This window comes from Protomyctophum bolini, assembly GCF_963924005.1.
Source record: "Protomyctophum bolini genome assembly, chromosome: 15".
Taxonomy (NCBI): Eukaryota; Metazoa; Chordata; class Actinopteri; order Myctophiformes; family Myctophidae; genus Protomyctophum; species Protomyctophum bolini.
Genome location: NC_137876.1, coordinates 12,139,467 through 12,158,169, shown reverse-complemented (window position 1 = coordinate 12,158,169; position 18,703 = coordinate 12,139,467). Strand labels below are relative to the sequence as shown.

General features: G+C 44.1%; 1 protein-coding gene across 2 annotated transcripts in view; it reads left to right on the top strand.

Annotated features, from left to right (window-relative positions):
- The first annotated feature begins 3,535 nt into the window (after nucleotides 1–3,535).
- LOC308329572 (signal-induced proliferation-associated 1-like protein 1) overlaps nucleotides 3,536–18,703 on the top strand; it is a 103,439-nt gene continuing 88,271 nt past the window's right edge. For both annotated transcript variants that reach the window (XM_080783947.1, XM_080783948.1), the window contains exon 1: nucleotides 3,536–4,063. The gene's annotated coding sequence lies outside the window, so the exon portion shown is untranslated. The remainder of the gene's footprint in view (nucleotides 4,064–18,703) is intronic.

The following is an 18,703-nucleotide window of genomic DNA, read 5'->3' as shown; positions in this document are numbered from 1 at the left end:
AGCAACATGATTCAATGCAATGGAGTTCGTTGTGAGCTTGTATATCGGCAGATATACAGACAAAGTATAAAATAGGGGCTTGTGATAATAATCTACATCTATCTACACATTAACTTGTAAATACGTTTTCAGGATTGTTGTAGATGAGTAGAAGTATAAAGTATTGAAAATGTGACGTAAAAATACCCCACAATTGTAGGCTACAGTAAATGTAGTAGGTTACTTTCCACCATTGCATAAATGTAAAAATACTGTCATCCATTCTTTTGAGCCTTATTAAATGAAGGTGTTATTCTGAAAAGCTATGAGTGTATCACCAGAGGCCATGTAAGTGCTCAAGACTGCTGGATTCATGTATTTAATAAACATTCAAACCTTATGGAAGCTTTAATCAGATTGATTGAAACTGAGGAGACGTCAATGTAGTTTCAGCAACAACTGTGTACATATGGTTTGTTTTCATTTTATTTCATGACACTACTTAATAACGAAACAGAATACAGATGTGTATACTATAAACCTATGTCTAGAACAGTGGTTTTCAACCAGTGGGACCACCAGTGGGCCTTGAGGGGGTTCCAGGTGGTCCCCAGCTAAATGATGGAGAGTTGCTAAACAAATGGACCCTTAGAGATCTTTAATTCTTAGTTTTACGCTCTCAAGAGTTACATTATTGTTAAACATCTGCATTACCTAATTTACAAGAAGTCTACACAATTTGAGATTGTAGAATAATTGTTATTTTGATTGTTTGCCTGTTATCTCTCCTATGGTACCAACATCAATACAGCATGGAATTTTGGACAAAATCTTATCCAACGACAACAAAATATTCTTTAGTTTGGGGTCTGAGAGGCTACATCTCATCAAATGCCGGATAAATAATGGGCCTTAAATTGAAAATCACTGGTCTAGAAACGGTGGGTGTCTGGCCAGCAGATGGTGGTAACGAGTTGATTTCTTTCCCCTTGTTTTGACCACAGATGAATGTGGTGAATCAGCATTCTCCACAGACAAAATGTAGTGAAACTGTTTGGTTCCTATCATCTCCCCTGTTAATTGATATCATCGGTTCTCAGAGTGGGGACCGGGGACCCTCTGAGGTCCTTGAGGGGCTTCCAGGGGGCGTCCAGCAACAATTTAACAACTTTTAACCCTATATACATAGGCTATCTGTATAAACTCCTGAGTGCCAATATAGTTTTCACATATTTTCATCTTGTTTGATCCGTGCACACCATTGACACTTTTTACTATCCCTATATTTCTTTAAAGCATTACTCATACAAACATACATGTATATGAATAATAATATAATAATAGTAGGGGCCAAGCCTGAAGGGGAAGGCCCCTGTTGTTTTTCTAAAAAAAAATCTTCATCTGACACTATTTTTGCAGTTCTGGCAGTTCTGTGCTGTCGTTTTCCACGTAATTCGGCAAGGGTCATGGGAAACGAACAAGAACTGAAGCTCACAGTCACAGCCAATTATATGATTGTATGAATTCTATGATCCACTCTATCCACTCCTGGGATTTTCGTAGCCTGGTTAACCACTTCCTGGACCTTGCTAATGCATGGTTGGCTTCTGGAGTACAGCGTCAGCGACAACCCCTTCATCCAATCAGCGTAACAAAGAAAGTGACATCATCTCCAGTCTCCAACTTTATGGCTTGGCACTATATATGTATTATCGCTGCTTGCATCGCTGCTTGTTGATATTATGTCAATAACATATTTGAAATAACAATATCTGTTAGTGGTCTCTCTTTGCACTCCTCGTTAGATGGCCAGTATATCCACTTAAACCCCAGCATCTGCATTCTGAGGCGAAAACTCTTGCTGAAAATAGCAGATTGACAAGCTCACAGTGGCTCACAAGGCTATTTTCTGCTGAGATAATTTAATGTACAGGGTCAAAACAGAATTAAAATACACTGGAGTAGGGCCCTGGGGGACTCCGCTCAACAACGTATATGAGGTTTAAGTGGTTAAGGTGTCATTTTTGTTGTGCAATGGTTGATGTTGCATGGGGTTGTGGGTGGGTGGGTTGGCGTGGGAGAGGCTGAATGTATTTAATTGTGTACTTGTACTGTGTGTATGAAGTATGATTTGTAAAATTGTATCTGAGTCTATGGGACCCTCTTGGAAGAGAGATATATGCTACATCTCAAGGGAGCCTTATCAGCCTTTCAATCAATTTAAGTGATGCGCAAACCCATCTTTGATGTTTTCAAATTCAACATGTAGGCCTAGGCCTGTAATTTGACCCAGCTAATAACAATAACAATGGCATAAATGAGTGCATGCATTCCAGCCAGCCTGGGGTATCTCCCTCCTCTTTGCTACCAGTGTTGCCAGAGTTTGTAAGAGATAAGCAACCAGGTCGAGGAAAACAAGCCCAAAAGAAGTGATTAGCCCGGTGGTTCTCAAACATTTTTGGCTCGGGTCACCCCTGTAAATAACCTTTTCATCCATGGCACCCCGGAATTACATTGTTACTTTATTGCACCTTATTGTCATATTAACGGTACTTATTTTGTAAATCTTTACATTTAATCTCCCCCAAAGAAGATATGTCACGTCACGAGGAAAACTAGAGATTTGTTTCCATTAGGACTGACTGAAATTTCACACTATTCACAAACAAAAACGTCACAACGTGATGCGTTGTGAGCTTGTAGATCTGATATTTTTGGTGAAGAGACTTGGTGTACTGTAGGCTGGAAAATAATCCAGGGCGTTCCACATTTTGGCTGGCATAGGAGCAAAATTAATTTAGTCCCTTGTTTGTGCCGAATCTGGGTTGTACATGCATGGTTTGTTGAACTCCTTCTGGTGTAGAGGGGGAGAAATGGAATAGGTAGGGGTTTTTTGTATTTAATTTGTAAATGCTACAGATTAAATGTGCACAACACTCTTGAAAACAAAATATTGCATTGTGGATTTGAGCTGAACAGACCCTTGTTGAGGTCAATCAATCAAATTCACTTGCGTCAAGGCATCCTAGGCCGCCACTATACTAGTCTATACTGTAATGTATACAATTGAAAATAGCTGATCTATTAAAAATCTTATTATTTTCTAATAATAATAAAAACTTTCAACCCGCAACTACCAATCTGGGTGGGAACCATCCCACCCATCTTTTTTCTTCTTTGAATTTGCAGTTGCTTGATCGCTAGATTGATTGATTGATTTATTAACAGTTTACAGAATTACAGTACATTTCAAGTACAACTCAATACAAATCATCATAGGAGGTAAAAAGTGGGGGGGGGAAAGCGATTTTACGGGGGTCAGTTTCGAATTGCAGCCGTCCATAGGTGCCCTTTGAGAGCAGTTTTGAAGAATTAATAGCAGTATAAGTCAAGAAGCCCTTATGTCGCTTATAATAAGCGAACATGGCAACACTGTTTACCACCACAGGTGAGCTCTGTTACCACAGTAACGTTTGCAAGCCTTTCTCGCGAGACTCCCGTGCAGACACACACACACACACACACACACACACACACTGAGAGCGAGAGAGGGAGGGTGGCTGACATGATCTCATCCCTACAGCAGCAACTGCATAGCGCACCGAGGCAAAGCCCTCCAAGTCCAACTTTCTATCAAACTTCTTAAGTTGCCGTCCCTTTCCCTCCATGGACGAAGCAGCCACGCCGGCGGGGGGAAACGTAACACGAATAGATGTTTACCCGGGGAGCGAGTACCTTTTATTCCGCCAAGGATAGGAGCGGAGAGCGCTGCTAGGAGGAGCAGGTCGCGATTTGGACTTAAAGGACCTTCTTCTTCCACGAGTTAAACAAAAGGGAGAAAAACGTGTGTGTGTGTGTGTGTGTGTGTGTGAGAGAGAGAGAGAGAGAGAGGAGAGAGGAGAGAGAGAAGAGAGAGAGAGAGAGAGAGAGAGATTTTGTGTGTGTGTGTGTGTGTGTGTGTGTGTGTGTGCTGTGTATGAGAGAGAGAGTGTGTGTGTGTGTGTGTGTGTGTGTGTGTGTGTGTGTGTGCGAGGGGGGAGAGAGAGGGAGAGACATCCAGCGGTTCATGCAGAAACGAGAGAAGGTGAGTCGGATGATCAAACAACGCCAGTGCGATTGAAGCTGTGTTAATAATAGCCATGCATCATACGACTATCATAGACGGATAATGGATTTGATCGATTCTGTGACATTTGCATATGAGATACGAAAGTAAAAGTCAAGACTCGATCAAATACATCTATAGCCTTATGATTCTGATTCCTAGGCTAAGGCTGTGTACTGCTGTGTGATGTTATTATTACAATGCATTATTTTGTTACAAGGTGCCCAAAAATAACATGTGTCCACCGCTGCTGCTGCTGTGTGTGAGAGAGAAGAAGAACGCTGCTATGTATGTGTCATCTCTACACTGTTAGGATCATTCAGTGCACCGCAACGAATGCTAATGATGTTTGAATGAGTGCCGAGGACTGAGGAAGGAATTGTGGTGGTGGTGGGTAAGGGGGAAAATGGATTCAGAAGAAAATCGTTTTGGATGAGCGTGAATGGGGCTGTCATGAAGAAGTGTAGCCCATGCGTGATGTGTACTGTTCTTCGAATCGTTGTGGTTTTTATTTATTTATCACAGAACAGTCAAGGGCAAGGAAGGCATCGTCTTCCTTCTGAGAGTCTTGCCTTTTTAGGGGTGAGGGGGGGGGGGGGGGGGGGGGGGGGGGCACAGGTGGCATCGAACCCAGCAGATCAACCATAGTCTTCTTGAATATCGTTGCTGTAGTGTGGACCTGTAGACAGTCACAGTGTGGACTGGACACCCATCCATGCACGCAGAGCGATGTATGCATGTACAGTATGCCTGCTGTATGAGGGAGGAATAGTCCTTCTGCCTGGTCATAGCATGATGTGTGCTTTGTTTACAGCCCTGATATGTTGCCTGTCTGGAGTGAGTGGAATCATTCTGGTCAAATATACCATTAGGCCAGGATTTGGATCTCATCAATCTAGTGCTCAACCTACTGTAATAAATTCTACGCTAGAGAGAGCACATTATTTGTTGTCTGTGGTGTATGATTTGTTGTTGGTTTTTGGGAGGCCAGCATTTGACAAGTGTCTGTCCCCCCCCCATCATCAGCAGACAGTGACTACTAATCTACCACGATGGACATTGGACACTAACCTTATCCTTTTAGGGCAATATATTGACAGATACAGACATACAGATATAGCTTGGGCCTGTATTGATCCCCATGGAGAAATGTTGGTTTTGGGAAAATTGGCTAGTTTGATGATAGCCCTATGTGAGCAGCAGAATATAAAATACAATAGATCAGTGGTTCTCAAACCCTCTGGGTCTCTTGAGGGACCCTTACAGGTCCTAGAAATGAAAACGTTTGAGAACCACTGTAATATTAGTTTGGGGTTTTTTCACAAAGGAAAGCAAAGTGTGTGCATTGTGATGGAGTGAAGGAAACATGCGTGGGATTGTGAATGCCCAAGACAGTGCAGATTGATAGCAGTTGAACATGATAGTACAGGAACGATTAAGCAACGCAGGGGCCTGCAGTGACAAATCTGCATTCTGTTAGACAGAAAGGTAGGTACTTGTTAGTAGCTCTGGCACCATCTTATAGTTATACAAAATTGTCTCTGCCAGGTGGAAACCTCATATGTCCAAAACACTATACTTTCAGCTACAAAACGGCAAAAGTAGCAGATCTACAAGCTCAAGACTTTCGAGCTTGTGGATATGCAATCTTTGATGCTTCTGTGTGACTGATGCTGTAGTACGATGAAGTTTATGAAAAAACACAACAAGTTTGAATATGGAGATAAGAGGTTTCTGCCCGACATGGACAAAATAGTTGTTCGTTATGAGGCAACCATTCCCACCGGTCGGCTGGCCCATGAGGTTCTTGCAAGTGGGCTGGGCCCCCCAAATAGTTGGCGAAAACCAACATATTATACAGTTCCTTTGATAATATAACATTATCATAGGAACTTAAAGTATACTAAATTATTCAGTGGAGTCACGGTAGCTCTTAAGTGGTCAGATGGGTGCGTTGCGAACGCTTTCGAGGTTTTTTAAGTGGCCCCTTATCCAGAAAAGGTTGGGGTACCTCTGTGTGACACGGAAGGTAGATACATACTTGGAAGCTCTCTGGCACCATCTTTATAGTTACAATAGTTTGTTTCTGAGGTGTAAGCCATGACAATGATGGATAACAGCTCAGCTATATGTATATCATGTATGCAGATAAGCAGTTCAGTTGGATGTCCGTGCAAGCGTGCATGCTGTAGTGTCTCCTGGACAAGTATGTGAGGAGATAGGGGGGTAGATCACCTGGCATGAGTCAGGTGAGGAACTGAGGCTTTGGAGCTTAGCTTTGGGCAAGGAAGGATCAAGGACTTTTAGCATTCTTGATTGACTTAGCTGACCTGAGGCAGGCATGAAGGATCATTTAGCCCACACACACACACAGCTATTTTTTTACTATTCCGTTTAATCTCAGCTTTTTAGCCTTTTGATTTCCTCTATTCAGCCTGTTCTGAAGCGTAGCTCCACTGTTCATTTATTGGACTGGTTCCTGTCTCTTCTGATGGGATTTCTCACGCAGAATTAATCTAGTGCAGATGCAGCAGCTTTGTATCACTATTGGGAAAAGCATGCTAGTTCTATTTTAATCTCCCACAATGGGCCATCCAGCCTCTGCTTTGAGCTGCTGACAAAAGAATGACCCACTCGGGACATTACTGTGTGGGTTTCAATCATCTGATTTGGGGACTGGGGACAGGTTTGAAGTCATGTCATCCGTGTTAGACGGTTGGACTTGGACCCACAATCTGCATGTTCTATGTTGTATTTTTGTCATGTTTCCAGGTTCCGGGTTGTGCTTTATTGTATCTTGTGTACATGTACACTACAGTACATAGGAGTCAAACTTATTTTTTGTTCGGCTTCCTTTGATGTAGCAGTAGTGATACGTAACAATGGTAAAGAGAGTCGTTAGTCCAATATTAGTAAGATAATTAAATAGGTTGGTGTAAATGCATGGCATATTATACACCATCAGCATATATATATATATATATATATATATAATGACAGTTGAGTTGAGGTGGGAACAGTTTTCTCCTGTTGTAGTTGCATTTGTAAAACATTTTCTAAAAAAGCCATCCAAATGTAGCAGACTTGCTCATTAAAAGACATGACAGACGAGCTAAGCCAAGTGCCTTGGCTTGACCTTGCACCTAGTACGCCTAATTCGTAAGCTATAAAGTAAAAAGAAAGGGGCATTCCGCCCTCCCTTTTTAAGCTACACTGCAGGATTCCGTTTCTCCACTGTTTTTGCAACTTCTCAGGTGATAACAGTTGTTTCCTCTCTTGATTTGTTGTAGTGTCTTTTCCACTGGTTCTCAAAAGTGTGGGTCCAGGGAGGGAACCTCAGGGTTCTTTGAAGTGGTCCCAAATGGACCCTTACAGGTCTGTAACTCTGGAAGCATACTAATGGAACTAAATGGACCCCTACATGTCTGTAACTCGGAGAGTGTACAAATGGAACCAAATTGACCCACTCTCAGTTATGGGTGTCTTTGAAATAAAACGGTTCAAGAACTACTGGCTTCCGAGAAACATCCCATCATGCCCTGGTCTACAGTGTATATTTTGTTGTTGTTCTTCTTGTGCCATTTAGTTTGTGTTGGTTGTAAGGAATGTGTGTGGGAATTGATGTGTTACATGTCGTCTTCAGTCATGTCATTTCATTTCATCATTTCTGTGGAAATGGGTTGGAGTTTTGTTCGCTGTTTACCACAGTTAAAAGTGTCGCTATCATGAGAGCTTACCATGCAAGCCTTTATTGCAGAAGTTCTCAAAGTGGGGTCTAGGGACCCCCAGGGGTCCTTGAGGGTGTTTCAAGGTGGTTCCATTTTGGACGCTCTCACAGTTATGGGGGTCCTTCCTTGAAAAGAAAGAAAGAAAGAAAAAAGTTAGAGCCACAGGTTTTTTCTAACGTGCCGCCTACATGTTCGCAGAGGGCAAGCTTCCTGTTGCTAAGTTAGGATTATGTGTCTATTGTGTGCTGTGCACTGGTTGGAAGGGAATGGGCTGAGCAGCGGTGCAGTGTACTCAACCCACAGTACTTGAATCAAAGTATATTGTTGCTGTCGTGCAGAAACCGCGTATCACACAGAAGCATCAAGAGTAGCAGAGTAGCAGATCCACAAGCTCGAAACACGGCTCGAAGTGACGCACTTTGAGCTTGTAGATCTGCTACTTTTGCTCCTTTTTGAATTCGACTCCTGAAAAGTAACAGTTTTTCGGTTTCCAACCGACAGAGACGCAAGTGAAAGGTGCCCCTGTCAAATTTATACTTGAGTTAAAGTACTGGAGATACTTTTTTTTTTAAATGGCATGCTTTAAAAAAAAATATATATATACTGCTTTTTCAAAGTATTCAAAATGGCATGCTTTAAAAAAAGTTCAAATTACAAACTACATTTTAAAAGCAAAGCATTGCTCTATAACAATTTTGAAATGATCTCCCCCCTCCCAAAATGCTAAGATTCGTGAGCAAGTAGATGGGTTGCTTAATATGACTGAAGTACTAACAGTACTCAAGTAAATGTACTTACTTACTGTCCACCACTGGTTATTAGGACGATGTGTCTATTGTGTCCTGTGCACTGGTCGGAAGGGAATGGGGTGAGCAAAGATGTCACGCAGCAACAAGAAGAGCATTGTGCTGCGTTCTAATGTGCCCTTCTGGAATGTGTTGGCAGCAATTATGTTAAGTGGCCATCATGAAATACTTAAACTAACAATTTAGTTTATAACTTAAGATTATCCCGAGACACTGTTATCAATGCTCAACTTTTCAGGCTGAAGTAGGCCTATTCATTTATTGATTGAACGTACTTTGACCACTTCAGCCCTAGATTGACTTCGCTGACCGGAGTCTATACTACACCAAGCAGCCTCTTTGCCGATAATAGCCGATCTACAAGCTCGCATGTAGATTGCAGCTGGTACGGGACGTCAGGGTTCATGTGGTTAATGTTTAGGCTATTCAAAACACTCCAGTGTTTACATTCAGTTGAGGAGCAGGGTCATCTGTAGTGTAGGGTGACCGTGTAGTTCCAAACTCCCAAACCGAGACACTTAAATGAATGCACACGTTCATGCACGTACATGCATATGTATGCACTTCTAATGTGTATGTGTACTATACACAGTTTTGCACACCCATGGGGGAGGATTATTTTAGTTTTAACCTATTAAGACCTGAGGCCAATTCGACAATTGTCTTCTAAATCCTAAGAGTTTTCTGAAAAACGTATGTTGCTTTATCAGTGGTGCTCAAACTTTTTTTTAATGTAAAAGACCCCCAAAATGTATTTATTTGGCTGCAGACCCCCCTCTCTAAAATTATTGTGATGCTATGCTAACTACGTTTGCTGGGACCCCGCCACCACCAGCAGCCACCCCTCCCCCCCCCCAATGACCCCTGGAATCAATGCCTTTAAACCACAAGCACAACCTTCGCACTTTCCCTCAACTTCGGGGGGAAGCGGGTAGTGAGAATGTTTTCTCGAAATATTACTTGAAAACTGTTTTTGACCCTCGGGGTCGGGAAATGTTCAGTGCTGTGTGATTGGCAGCCATGGACCCTGGGGCCCGTCTGACTGTGCTGTGAGCCTGTGACTCTCTTGTAGGGGTTGATAGCGAGGAAGACAGACTAAACAGACCCTGAGACGTGTCCCTGGAATAATCCAGTACAACACCACACCACACACACCAACAAGTCTGCTGCCAAGTACCGTAGCGGTGCAACACTTGATAGAACTCATGCATACAAATAATAATAGATAATCAATATCTTTAAATAACTAAACAAAAAATAAAATACCAACAAGCTAAATAGCAGATATGCAAGCTCATGAAGCGTCGCAATGTCTGACACCGTTGCACGACAGCAGGCCTAATTCGCATGGTGTTGTTAACCACTGCAAGGACAAAGCCACTGATAAAGGCCTGAAATAATGTGATAAAAAGGGAAGTTCTTTCAGCTGTGTTGACTGACTGGCTGACGTGACAGAATGACTGGCTGGGCATGGCTTCACTTACTCAGCCTACTGTATAGTCACATCACATGTCAGATGACCTGGTGACAGACAGCATATAGAAAGCCCTATTTAAACCTGTGATTCTGAATACTTTTCATTTCAAGGACTCCCAGTTTCAGATAAATTAGGCCAAATTAACCCTTTCAGCTCCATTTGGTTCCATTTGTACACCCTCAGAGTTACGTACAGTACATTCCCTTAAATCATTTAGCCATTGGAACCTCCTCTAGGACCCCCCCCCGGGGGAGGGCCTCAGGCCCTACATTGAGAACCATTGATGTAAACCAATAGGGGTTGATGAGTTTCACTGTGATGAGGTGTGATTGTGTGTGCTCTGCTTCCTGTAAACTGTTGGAATGCTCGGCTCTTTGTCCAGCCTGTAGGCAGGCCGGGGCGCGAGCCAGGCCAACGGAACAAACTAGACTACAGAGAGAGAGAGAGAGAGAGAGGGCTCCGGAAGCTACAATAGCCATGATGTCATCGTTTTCAGTGCCGCCGCTGTCGCAAAGTAAGCGGCATCTAAACAAAGACAATCATCCCTCTGTATGCCAACCCCACCCACTGCCCCGCGTACCGGGAATTGTGACACACACACAAAAATGCCTGGTAATTCTGACTGTGTGCTTGTGTCAGGGTGGGAGGCCCTCTTGAACAGACAGAAGCGGTTTTGGTGCGCACATTGTGTCGGGTGGGTCGCCCTCCTCCGGATCTCAACCTGAGACTGGTCACAGTGTGTCTGGTGGGTCGCCCTCCTCCGGATCTCAACCTGAGACTGGTCACATTGTGTCGGGTGGGTCGCCCTCCTCCGGATCTCAACCTGAGACTGGTCACAGTGTGTCGGGTGGGTCGCCCTCCTCCGGATCTCAACCTGAGACTGGTCACAGTGTGTCGGGTGGGTCGCCCTCCTCCGGATCTCAACCTGAGACTGGTCACATTGTGTCTGGTGGGTCGCCCTCCTCCACATTGTGTCGGGTGGGTCTCCCTCCTGTTGGGTGGGTCGCTCTCCTCCACATTGTGTCGGGTGGGTCGCCCTCCTCCGGATCACATTGTGTCGGGTGGGTCTCCCTCCTGTTGGGTGGGTCGCCCTCCTCCACATTGTGTCGGGTGGGTCGCCCTCCTCCGGATCACATTGTGTCGGGTGGGTCTCCCTCCTGTTGGGTGGGTCGCTCTCCTCCACATTGTGTCGGGTGGGTCGCCCTCCTCTGGATCTCAACCTGAGACTGGTCGGTGGGCTTCTGCTGAATGAGTCGTCTATCGCAGTGGTTATTTTTTTTTTAAATAATTATTTTATTTTTCCACCCCTCTTCCCTTCCCTCCCTCCTGCCTCCAAGTGGCTCCATCTTCAATGTCTCTGTATAATCCTTGCTTTCTTCAGATGGACTACATATGGCATCAAGTGAACACTTAACAGGGGCAACATCGCTTCAGAGTGTTCGCATTGGTTCTCAAACCTTTTCAAGGAACTCCAAATTGGTTGTATTTTGCTGATCTGCAAGCTCTCAACGTGTCATATGTTACATGACACATTAACACCTTATAGATCAGCTATATTCACTATATTCATTGATATATTTTTATTTCCCCCCTTTTTTCCTTTTCTTAGTTTGCGTGTAGTTCTATCACCGATAGATTTATGAATCGATAATTTTATAAAATGATCGAATCATATATTTATTATTTTCTTCTAATCCAATGAAACGGATCAGTTTCATTTCCTACACCCCAGTGACCCCGCCCCCTTCTGTTTGTGTTTCCTGCCACTGGTCTCTTTGTGAAAGCCCGGCCGGCGTGAACTCAAGTAACCTCTCGGGGGTTGAATGGGACGCCTTTTCTTTCTGGCGTGGCTTCAAACCCTCAACCCTCTCAAAACCCACACAGTCAACCAGCACGGATCATCAGACAGGGTGTAATTCCCCTTCCCGCTCCCCTCAAGTCCCCAACAAGTGCTCAAAATAGTCATAATATGTTGTCGGGGGGCGGGGGGATCGGAAGATGGAGAAGAAAACAAAAACACAAACATCTATTTGACAAACACCCACTTAGATGAGAGAGGGGAAAAGATCCAAGATGGAAAAACAAAAACTTTCCGTAATGAAATGTTGGAGTTGGATGTGGATGTTGAAGCGTTGCTGTAGGCTATCTGCGCCGCTGACATAGCGATGACATGCGCGGTGTTGCCTCGACTTGTCTGTCACTCACATTGCGCCTACACTCTGTCTCTCTGTCTCTCTGTCTCTCTCTCTCTCTCTCTCTCTCTCTTCAGGGGTAGGAAGAAGTAAGAATGATGATCTGATTCTGCATAGTAACTGAAGTTCAACTTTTCATATAATTGTAGTAGAGTAAAAAGTGAAATGATTTTCCTGCTCTGAGACGTAGTGGAGTAGAAGTAGAGAGCAGTGGTTCTCAAAGTGGGGTCCGGGGGCCACCAGGGGGTCGGTCCCCAGCCCAATGTGTTACTGTTAATACAGCATCACAATCATTTGAAGTACTTAATCCATTTATTTGTTGGGCCCTTCAAAAATAGCAGATCTAAAGCTAATGCTTGGAAATTGTTGAATAATGTACTTTTTATTTATTTATACAAATCTTCTCTTCCGGGGGTCCTTGGCACAAACTATTTTCAGATGGGGATTGCCGGCCAAATACATTTACATACATACATCAATTTGGGCGTCTTTGACATGACATTTTTTCAGAACCACCGGTACTGTATATATAGCATAGAAAAATGGAAATACTCCACCGCACCACATTCTCTCTCTCTGGAACAGATTATAAGCAACACTGCTCCCAGACAGTAAAGTGAAAACACCGGGCAGCGCAGCCAGGCAGGGCCCGTCTGCCCCCATGCAGAGGCCTGTGTATATGTGGGCAGTAGTGGAAATATTTCCCCCCAACAAAACCACAGAGGCTTACAGTTTGTCCCCGCTGTGGACAGAAATGTGAGAAGCATGCAGGAATGCGCGAGGGCTTGGCCCGTGGCTTAGCGGAGTGTACGGCTCTGGATGGCTTGCTGCAGCAGGAGACAGGTCTGTTCAGCTCGTCCTCATTCCTAGCGTGCATTTCTGTTATTTCCAGGGAGGTGGGTGAACCCCTGGCTGCAAAACGAGGCACCGTGCGGGCAGGCGGGTGGTGGTGGTTTTCCCTCTTTTTTTTTTTTCTTCTTACTTTTTTCTTTCCAGGCACCTGATACTCAAACACATTAAAGCAAAGCATGCAGAACATTGTTCTGCTGCTACGGTGAAAGTGCTCTTGTCTTTTATTCCGTTTTGCTGCCCGGGCCGCGTTTCCTGCATTCCAGCTCAGAAATCCCTCTTCATATTTGCTCCAAGATTCCACATCCGTGTTTCTTTCTTTTTTTTTTTTAAACATGGGAATATATTTTGTCGCTGTCTGGCAGATACCTCGTATCTCTGTGTTTCAACTTTTTATGTTTTGTTCATGAATGAATGCCCTACTTTGTCATACTAACTACACAAAAAAGTTGCAAAACGTAGCCGATCTCCAAGCTCACAATGCCTTGAGAGGAGATGCATTGTGAGCTTGTAGATCTGCTATTTTTGATTTTGAATAAAATAGGCTGAGGCCTTTTGTGGCGGTTCTGGACAACCGTGAGTCTGACCGACTCGACACTGGGCACTGCACTCCCTGTGGGGGTGTGGAACGCGTGTGTCGAATTTGAAGTCGGTGGGGCGAACGGTTCTCGAGTTACGTGGATTGCAGACGCACACACATACGTATAGAGTATAGACAGAGACGTGGTGCATTTATAGATACGATATTGTTTAATGTTTATTTCATTTGAAAGAGAAATCTCCCTTTAAGTTAAGTTTAAGTCTGCTTGTTGTGCCAAAATTATAACTTCATTGGATCCATAATTGGACCAAAGGCCTGAAAAGTAACAGCTTTTGGGGTTACAAGGTTTCCACCCAACAGTGTATGACTTGGTGACCCTGGTTGTGAGTTCCTGCTCCAGCCCTTGGCAGTGCAGTGCATTGCTGGGAGGCTGGAATGAGACTGCTGGGAACCAAGCGCTTCCTCCTTATCCTGGATACAGATACATACAGCTGACGTTGGTTCTCTCTGAAATACAGGTGGACTGGCAGCTGTTTTATACTGTGTAATGTGTGTATATATTTATATTATACACACACACACACACACACACACACACACACACACACACGCACGCACACGCATGCCCTCATTCCACTCTGAATATTTATGTAATTATTATATAAAAGGCATTTCAGTGGTGCTGTTACCTAGACATTATTTCAGTGGTGCTGTTACCTAGACATTATTTCAGTGGTGCTGTTACCTAGACATTATTTCAGTGGTGCTGTTACCTCGATTCACTGTTAACCACTTGAGTCCCTAGAATGGGATGCTGATGCTTGTAGATCTGCTGTTTTCAATATAGAGTAATAGACCCCTGGGTTGGGGTACCCCTGGGGTACACCAGTCATGTTAGTATAGGGTTTCATTGGTTAGTTGATGAAGGATTGTTTCGTCCATATCGTCTCTAATCGGGTGGAAACCTCATACCTGTGTGTCCAAAGTCGTGTATGTCAGGACTCAAAAAGGGTTAAAAAATAGCAGATCAACAAGCTCAAAACAGTTTTTGATAGCTACTACTATTTTTTATAGTAGCTTTGCACTGTAAGTAGGGCACTCATTTACGAAAAAGGAAGTAAAAAATACCAAAAATGTGGAGATAAGAGGTTTCTGCCCGACAACAACGTTATAGACCGTGCCTCATGAATACAGCAGAGTCTGACCTGTGTGTATATTGGCTGTATGTTGTTTCGGTATTGGTGTCCTTGTTGACTGCCATCGGCAAATAAATAGATATTTATTGCCGACGGCACTAGCCGATGTTTGTCTACTGTTGTGACGCATCAGTTATGCACTGGCTGCACTTGCTGTGTTATCTTGGTTATCTTGCCAAGATAGAAAACCTACCAATTTGCAGATTCTGAACTTATTATTGTTTTATAATGAAGCATTGTTTTCCTGGCACAAAAAGGGGCAACAGATAACAACGACGACAAAAGACAACATCATTTATCGATATCAGTATCGCATTGGTTCTCAAAGTGGGCCTTTCGGGGCTACAAGGTCCCCATAAATGTGTTAATGGTAAATGGTAAATGGTGCATTTATATAGCGCCTTTATCCAAGGCGCTTTACATAGATTGTGCATTACATTCACCCATTCACACACCGATGGCAGCGGAAACCATGCAAGGCACCAACTAGCACATCGGGAGCAATTAGGGGTTCAGTGTCTTGCTCAAGGACACTTCGACAGTAACTCTGGGGGAGCCCGGGTTCGAACTGGCAACCTTGCGGTTCCCATCCAGGCACTCTACCCCTGAGCCACCACCGCCCCTCAATACCCCCCTTAATACAACGTCACAATTATTTTATTTTAACCACTTTCTCCATGTTGTATACTTTGGCTGTTAAAAAATAGCAGATATACAAGCACGTGCCGTGCTTAAAACAAATAATTATACAAATCTTCTCTTCTGGGGGTCCCTGTGGCACGAAACACTTTCTGATCCAATTCATATCATTTTAGGGGTCCTTGGCACAAAATAAATCACACTTGTGTGAAGTGAGGGACGTCCATATGGATATGTGTCCAGAACAGGGACGCGCGCACATAGACATCAAAGCCCCTGCCCTTTTACCCGTCTGTAAAACAACTGCCCTCTACAGACCATGAATGCAGCATTTACTATGTTGAAAGAAATGGAAATGCCACTCCTTTACATGCCCTGCCGGGGAGCAGCATTCAGGAGAATTCCTTTTTTCTCTCCGAAGTCTCCTGAACTCAGCATTTTGCATTGAACAAATGTGTTTAGAAATCCAGGTCGTACAACTAGCTAAAGAGTGCATGGGTTGAGCCTAGTAGTTTTCAAACTGTTTTGTGCCAAGGACCCCCAATTATATTTGGCTGCTGACCCCCCATTTGAAAATGTTTTGTGCCAGGGACCCCCAGAAGAGAAGGTTTGTGTTCTGCTATGTTTAAATTGCCATAGTAACACATTTTGCTGGGGACCCCCTTTGCTGTAACCTCTCCGCGGACCCCACTTTGAGAACTACTGGTGTAGCCCCGTCCCCCCGCGCCGATTGGGGCATCGACGTCAAGGATTGGCCCAGCTTTGCATCACATTTTGTGTGAATATAAGTGGTGGCGTGTATTGTATAATAGAACTCCATTCATGTGTGACCATGCATGTACCGACGGCTACTCTGACAACAGTATTGCATAATCGGTCATCATTCATGATTCCCAATTCACATTGTTACGGACCCGACGAAGTAGGCCAGTGTCTGAATGGCACCAGTCTAGTCATCGGTAAAGATGTATGACGCTATTTCACCAGATGCTAAACACTTGTGCGCGGCAGGCAGCCATATTGGCATCAAATTGGGCAACTTCTTCCTTCCTTCCCAGGTGTAAGGCTTTTACTGTAGCAGAGCCTGTCATCAAGTGAGCCAGCAATGATGCACAATATCAGCAGCACCCTTGCCCGAGTCCTGTTTGACCTGAACGTAACACAGCCTTAATTAGTGTCATTGGTTAAACCTGTGAAGGAAGTAAGACCTTGGAAGTGGCCCATTTCCTTGCCAATATGGCTGCTGTGTGTGCATGCTCGGGACACCCTCTTCCTTGCTGTGGCACATAAGCGCTAACCTTTAATTAACTTCACGAAAACTATGCGTAACCTTAACTCTAGCCCTAACCTCACAAAATATATGCCTAAACCGACGTCACCTCAAAACCATGTCGACCTCGGCGGAACACCGGGAAAATACAGTGTCCGGTGCGTGCATACAGTATGGCCTGTACTAGAGCAGCGGTATCAGATTATGTCATTATCATCATTGTAGAGCAGGGCGGGAACGGGAGGGATGGAGGGAGTCAGGGAGAGGCTTGTTGTGGTGTGTTGTCGGTCATGCTCTGCAGGACCACAAGTGTTTATGGGCTACTTTTCCCTTGACTGTCTTGCATGCTTATTAGAGGGAGGTCTGCTCTGCAGGGACCGTTCGCTGCATGAAAGAGAACACTCTTTCCTGCACCTGTAGTTTACAGCCTGCCCTGCATGGTGGCCTTCTGTTACTCTCCTCTAGCTATGCATGTTAGGGTAACCAGAAGTAACGGTCGGTACAATAACCTAGTCGGGTTGTGGATCTGCTACTTTTGATGCTTTTTTGTGACGCTGTAGTAAAAACACCACAAAAAGTTAGAATATGGAGATAAGAGGTTTCTGCCCAACATTGCTATACCACTGCTTGTCTCTCGACTGTGGTTCACCTGTTCTACTCTACTGTACGCTAATAAGCACTGCTTCATTAGTACCTGACTGTCTTGATTTATTACTTAAACAACTACACTGTTTACATTGACCGGAGGAGAGGAGCACACCAAAACTTCAACGTGTACTTATCTTCCTGTCAACTTATAATAGTACACCCCTAGTGTTTACATTTTGCTGAGTGTGTATTTGCTATTTGTGGAGAAGATGCGTGTGTGTTGTGTGTTTGCTGTGATTACCACACACACACACACACACACACACACACACACACACACACACACACACACACACACACACACACACACACACACTGTTACAGTAGATGCAAATGAAGGGGATCACACAGAGTTCCAGGATAAACTCGGCATGATTTCTCCGCTGTGACTTGTGTTGATGCAAAGCTGGGATTATTGCCAGCCGGGGGGATAAGGAGGCCATGTTAATTGCATTCCGCTTCGCTCTGCATCTCCACCGACCGAGACTAAAACACAAGAATCACTGGAACAACTGTCTGATGCTGTCCAGCTAATAAAATGTATTTTTAATCTGCATGCAGGGCCCTTTACGTTTGCTGTGGTTGACACTGTGAAGTGAATGCTCTCTTCGTTTCTTAACCCATTCTGACCGGGCACCCATTTTGGTGTTAGCGTCATGTTATGCTTTAGCTATTGAAAAATAGCAGATCTACAAGCTCATAGCGCGCCACCGAGTGGCGCGCTACGAGCTTGTAGGTCTGCTATTTTTGAAGAATCGAAGAACGACTGACATTTTTAGAATCTGATCTCAGGTCAGAATGGGTTAATCAGACCAGTGTGTGTCCAGTGGAAACCTCGTATGAATCTGATCTCAGGTCAGAATGGGTTAACCACTTAAACCCTATTATACTTCATCAACTGGGCTCTCCCAGGGTTCTATACAGCTCCCCCCCCCATGCTATCCTAGATCTCTTTGATGAAAATAGCCCATCTACAAGCTCACAAAAATGTGTCGTAACATGACGTAACATGAGCTTATATATAGATGGACGATTTGACTTATTTTCACTCAGTGTTTTTCTTATTGACAAGCTCAGAATAGGGACATTATTGTCCATGGGTGAATTGCAAGCGAAGGCTTACTGGTTTAGATGGGGTGTGAGAAATGGTTTGGGAGCAGGCGTCATCAACGTAACAAATGTGTAGTTTTATTATGTAAGGTTCCGGCCGCTATACTCTGCCCTCTCATATAGAGCTTCAGAAGTTCTGAAGTAGGTCAGTCCCGTATGCACA